Source organism: Lycorma delicatula, chromosome 12 (assembly GCF_047948215.1).
Source record: "Lycorma delicatula isolate Av1 chromosome 12, ASM4794821v1, whole genome shotgun sequence".
Taxonomy (NCBI): domain Eukaryota; kingdom Metazoa; phylum Arthropoda; class Insecta; order Hemiptera; family Fulgoridae; genus Lycorma; species Lycorma delicatula.
The window spans coordinates 32,275,815-32,281,814 of NC_134466.1; positions in this window are offsets into that span (position 1 = coordinate 32,275,815).

The following is a 6,000-nucleotide window of genomic DNA, read 5'->3' on the forward strand; positions in this document are numbered from 1 at the left end:
TATCTAAATGGGATAAACTTGATAGTTTATCTACTGGATGGTGAGGTAAATAACACATATTTGATTTCTTAATTAGCAAATCATCGGGATTGAGTAGTAACAAGTGACCTAAATCTAAATATTCCTGTATGAAAGCGGAATGGTCCTTTTTAAGGTTGGAATTGTTGCTTAGCTTTCTTTCCAAAGATAAAAATCTATTTTTAGCGTTTACAAAGGAATCATCTAGTTGAATGTTATTGTCTTTGTGTGGTAATGACATGACAAATTTGCCGATTGTTTCGAGTAGTATTGTTTTGAAAATGTTTTTTACAAGTTGAGATTTCATTTTCTGAAGCATGTATTAATTTCTTCGTCTTTCCAAAATTGTTCAAGTATGTTTGATAGATTTTTATGGTCGTTCCGTGCAAGAAAATATGCGACATTATTGTTGCCTTTAATGTTATTAAGAAGGCAACCACTAATTATACCCTAATTTAGTTTCCTTTAAAATAGGATATCTGAGACTATGAATGAATTTCTCAGGAAGGATAAAACACAAGTAGAAATTGAGCTTCAATCAGTAAGTTAATATTATTTGCTATATTGAATTTGGGATCTGCTAAAAATATATTATGAGGAAGATTAAGATTAGAAGTGTTAAATGTAGTTGACGGAAGGCATTAAGATATATCAGATAAAACAGCACATTTCACCTTGGATGAAAAGTTCTTATGTTGAGAGTATAATGAAGTGTTACACTGTATTTGGATTGAGATAATGAGTTATTTATGCCTGAAATGGATAGATTATTTTTATTAAGTTTATGACCTAATTTCTGGGAAAATTTATACGTGCAAAAATTTACCTGGCTACCAGAATCTAATAAGATTCTACATGAATGATGATTAAGGATATATAATCATCATTCATGTAGAATTTGCGAAGGAGGTCCCTACAACTGTTAGCAACAAAATACAAAGTTTTAGAAGAAAGGTTTTGGAATTTTTTGCAGAATGTGTTTGGATTGAGATATTTTGAAGGATTTGAGATTAGTTGGAAACCATTATTTCAGACCCACACCTGTCTTTAAGTGCTGACCAGATATTTTAATCAGTTTTTTAGTAAACTTGATTTTTAAGTTCTGTATTGCTCAAAACCAAGTTATTAAAATATTACATGATTTCAACATGCAGGAATTAAGTGGAAAAACTACTTTCTCAAGCCCAGCATTCAATATTATGCAAGGAAAAAGACAGGTTCTTTTCGAGTTTATGGATAATAGTAGATTACATTAATGTAATTTTCATTTATTGGAAAGTCATCCTTTGATTTTGAACCTGATATTGTCTAACTGTCATGTAATTGTGGCAAAGAAACAGACCATCTTGTTTTACCCAGTATCCTCAAGATGGCCTTAGAGTGAGCAGAAAAGGCTGTATTTACAAATTTTAATGGGTAAGCTTATTATTCTAGAGGAGATTACCTGGGTTAATGCTGTTAAAGAAATGGGTTGGGGTATGGTCTACACTTCCTCAAATATTAGTGATGCTGCCAGTGCCTTTTCAGGTATGCAAGCAATTTATTAAAATTATAAAACAACAAGTTAGCTGTTTACTATGATGAATTTGCTTTATTAAAGAATAAGGTTAAGGATCATCTGAGGAGAGATGCCTTTGGGACAGATAGAAAAATAGAGAATGAATTGAAAATAAAGCTTGCAAACCTTTATGAATGATTTTTGTAGAATACCGCCAGTTAAGATCCAGGACACGATTATAATAGATGCAGAAGAACTTCTGAAGAATTTGGAAAGCATAGCAGCTTAAGTGCAAAAGTTAGGCTATAATTTAGTCTCAGTGTTGCTAGGATCAGTTGTATTTCATGTGCCCAGAGAGTTTGTTGTAACAATTAAGTTTTTCAAACACTATTTTAGTGCACTTCTCTTCTGTTAGATAGGACTTCTCTGCTTCTTCTTTTAGATCAGGTATTTTCATGAAAACTGAGGATAACTAATAGGAGTGAGAGAAGACTATCCAATTAAAAAAAAACAAATTAAAAAAACAACAAATTATTATTAAACATTTTGTTAAATAAAAATGTCAACTTACTTTTTAATGGTTGAAGAACATGAAATTAAGAAGAAAATGTTTAAGTACCAGTAACAATGACTTTTTATAAATAACAATTACGTCTGAATTTTCCAATATTAATTATTACTTTTGTAGCAGTTTCATTTATTTGTTAAACAAATAATGTAAAAGTTAAAAATAACTTTTTAACTGGTATTAGAATCAATAATGAAAACTGTTTAAAAAGTGAAATGGAACTAATGAAAAAGTTCCTCAAAAAGATAATTCTGAACACACATGAAATAAAGGAATAAAAAACATTGCAGTGTTTATCTTGACATTTTAAAGAATATATATACACTCGTATATCCAATGTCCCTCACAAAGCAAATTATGTCTGTGATTAGCTATAGCCATTTTATTTGCCATTGACTAGTCTGAAATTTTCCATCACATAACAAGTAAAAAAATAATCCATAAAATATCAGCCCGTTGAATACAAAAGGTCAACTTTTCACATGAAAAAAAATTGATGTTGTGGGTAATAAAATAAGATAGAATAGGAAAAATATGATTACTTAAACTAGACAACTGATACTGTTAAAGAGACATAAATGACTATGTGAAATGAGATATTGCTTCTACTCAACCTTTTTTAACTACTCACTCTGTACATTAGTTGTAGTGTTTCGGTCAAATGAATTTTCTGATTTTATGAAATAGGAGTATTTCATATGGTTAATAATTAAAAAAACGCACTTACCAACAATTCTTTTATTTATGCATTCAAGCACTTTTGGAATAGAATACCAACATCAGGAACTTAAAAAATGTGCATTATATTCTGATAAAACTAAAACTTTATTGTCATGTAAAAGTTTTTATGTAACGTAATAAAATATAACTGTGATCGTTATGTGTTTAAAATTATGTTGACTTAAGGCCCTGTCATTATGAATGTCTCCACCATTATTACAGGACGTTAAGTAGACATAATTTTAAACACATGTCAACCACTGTTATATTTTATTACATTACATAAACAGTTTTACATTACAATGAAGTTTTAGTTTTATCAAGAATATAATGTACATTTTTTTAAGTTCCTGCTGATGGAATTCTATTCTGAAAGCTCTTGAACGCATATATAAAAGAATTGTTGGTAAGTGGGTTTTTTAATTATTAATTGTATAATCATACCAATGGGCCATGTTTCATAAGGTCCTTGCTCTTAGGTAAAGTGATTTTTTCTATAAAACTTTTTATCTCAAAATGGCAGTAAGTACAATCCTAGCCTATTTAATATGAAATATGCTTAGCAACTGATCTAATCAAATTTGTATACTCATCTTCAGTCTAGAGATTCATACAAAATTGAATCTGTAATGGTTAGCCACTTTTTTCTTCTTTTTATATGCTGCAATTTTAGAATTCATATACTAATAACACACATACTAACTTATGAAACAATGCACATATATCATTTTGCAGGGAGACCTAATTCTAAAGATCAAATAATTCCCTGAAGTATTCAAGTCCGTGTAAAAATAGCTGGCTTTACTAAGACTTGAACGCTGTAACTCTCGACTTCCAAATCAGCTGATTTGGGAAGACGCGTTAACCACTAGACCAACCCGGTTGTTAACAATATCTAGCCGAACCTATATACTCCCCCACTTTGTGAGGGGGGGGAGTTTAAGTAAATGGTATTTATTTGCAACACTGTAAAAAAAAAGTAGTGAGTTAAAGAGGAAACACAAAAAGCTAGAGAAAGATGGTGGTTGAAATGAGAATACAATGATATTGAGGATTTAAAAAAAAAAGAGCAGTATAGTATGATGTATAGGAATGGTGAACAGCATTACCTGGGATAAATGGAAAGGAAGTGATAAGATGAGAGAAATTAAGGATAAGGAGGGGAAATTCCTTATTCAGGAGAAAGAAGTAAAAGAAAGATGGAAGATTTATATATGTCAAGAGAAACCTGAAGACCTAAATGTAGAAAAGTAATGGGAGGTAGTCAAGAAGATAAAAGACTATCAATTATAAAATATGAAGTACAGAAAGCAGTTAAAGAAATGAAGAATAAAAAATTGACTATTAAATGGACTTCATAGAATTTTATAAATGCTTAAAGGAAAAGAGTGAAAGAAATAATTGGACTACATAATAGTATATATAGTACAGGAGAATGACCTGAAGATGTGAAAATTGTAATGATATCAATTCATAAAATTGATATCACTAGTATCAGAAAATGTACAAAATGAACAATAAGTTTAACAGCCCCAACAACTAAAATATTGTTAAGAGTTTGAAACTGTAGTTTGATAAAAGTAATGGAAGCAAATGCAAAGGAGGAACAGTTTGGATTCAGAAAAGAGAAAGGCACTAGAGTTGCCATCAAGCTGGTTGGAAAGAGATATTTAGGGAGGGAGGAGATATTTAAAGGAATGTGTGTTTCATAAATTTAAAGAAGGTATTTGTTAGAGATGATAGAAAATTATGGAAATTCTTAAAGAGAAAAAAGTTGAATGAAAAGATAGAAAGTTAAGTATAATGAATTATATATGAAAAAAAAACAGCAGTAATTAAAGTAAATAAGAATATGCCTGCCTGGGTGTCTAGGTCATAATGTTAGACAAGGATGCTACCTTTCACCGACACTGATCAAAATTTGCACTGAAGATAAGACAAGGAATATATTAGAAGAAAGAGAAGGAATTAGTATAGGACAAAAAATAAGATTCATAAGTTTTGTTGATGATACAGTAAGTCTAGCTGATAGAACACACCTGCTTTAAAGTTTATTAACAGCCCTGGAGAAAGGAATGCAAATTATAGAATGAAAAGAAGTATAAGAAAAATTCAACAAACAGAATTTTATGGTAAGGACAAGTGCAGGAAGTATTGAAAAAGTAAAAAAATGACAGATATTTGGAAACTATGTGACAGTGAATGGGAAGAGAGCAATGAAGATAAAAGGAAGGATAACGATTGCAAAGGAAACCTTCAGTAAGAAGAGTAAATTACTATGAAGTAACAATTTGGACTTAAGGAATAGCTTAATCAAATGAAATGTATGGGTATCTTGTTGAACGGAAGTGAAATACGGACAAAGAGAGAAAAGAGGAACAATGAGGGAGAAGAACTGGATAGAGACTTTTGAGATGTCGATTTGGAAAAAAGTAAGATGAACAGTTTAATTGAGTAGTGAAGAAGTAATGAACAGAATTAAAGTAGAAAGAGCATTTATCTGGGAAATAACAACAAAAAAACTGGTTAGGACATGTAGTCAGAGGAAGTGGAATCTTGGCAACTTCATTTGAAGGATCAGTAGAAGAAGAAAGGAAGTGATGAAGAAGAAGGGTGAAATTAATAGATGAGGTGAAGATTGGACACTATAAGGAGATGAAAGAGATAAGATTTGGGACAGAAGTGGATGGAGTCAGCCATAGCATAAAGGACCTGCTGCCAGGTAGAACACAAGATGAAGATGTTTTTTTAAAAATTAATTTAATTTTCATTTACTGATTCACATTTGTTGTTGAGTTCTATTTATTAAATTTAGTTTAAAATGAATAAGATCTACTTTCAGAAAATTACTAGTTATCAAGAGGAGGGATTCAATATTATCAGTCATAATGAAAAGAGGGATAAAAACAATAGTGTAAATGAATGATGAAGATTGAATAAGAGGAAAAGTAGACTGAGGAAGTGCTGGATGTGTTGGTTTTAGTCTATGCTAAAAAGAACTGAGTGATAATGAGACAATGTTTTGACTTTTAAGAATATTACTCCTGTATGAACATATGAAAAGTTTTATTTGCAAATAAAAGAATTAGCAAAGGTAGAGGAATAGCTAAACTGTTTTATAGTTCAGTTTGCTGCCAAAATCCTGAAGTTGAGCAAGTTGTTTCTTCAGGGACCTTGTATCTCTTCTAGAGTGGCT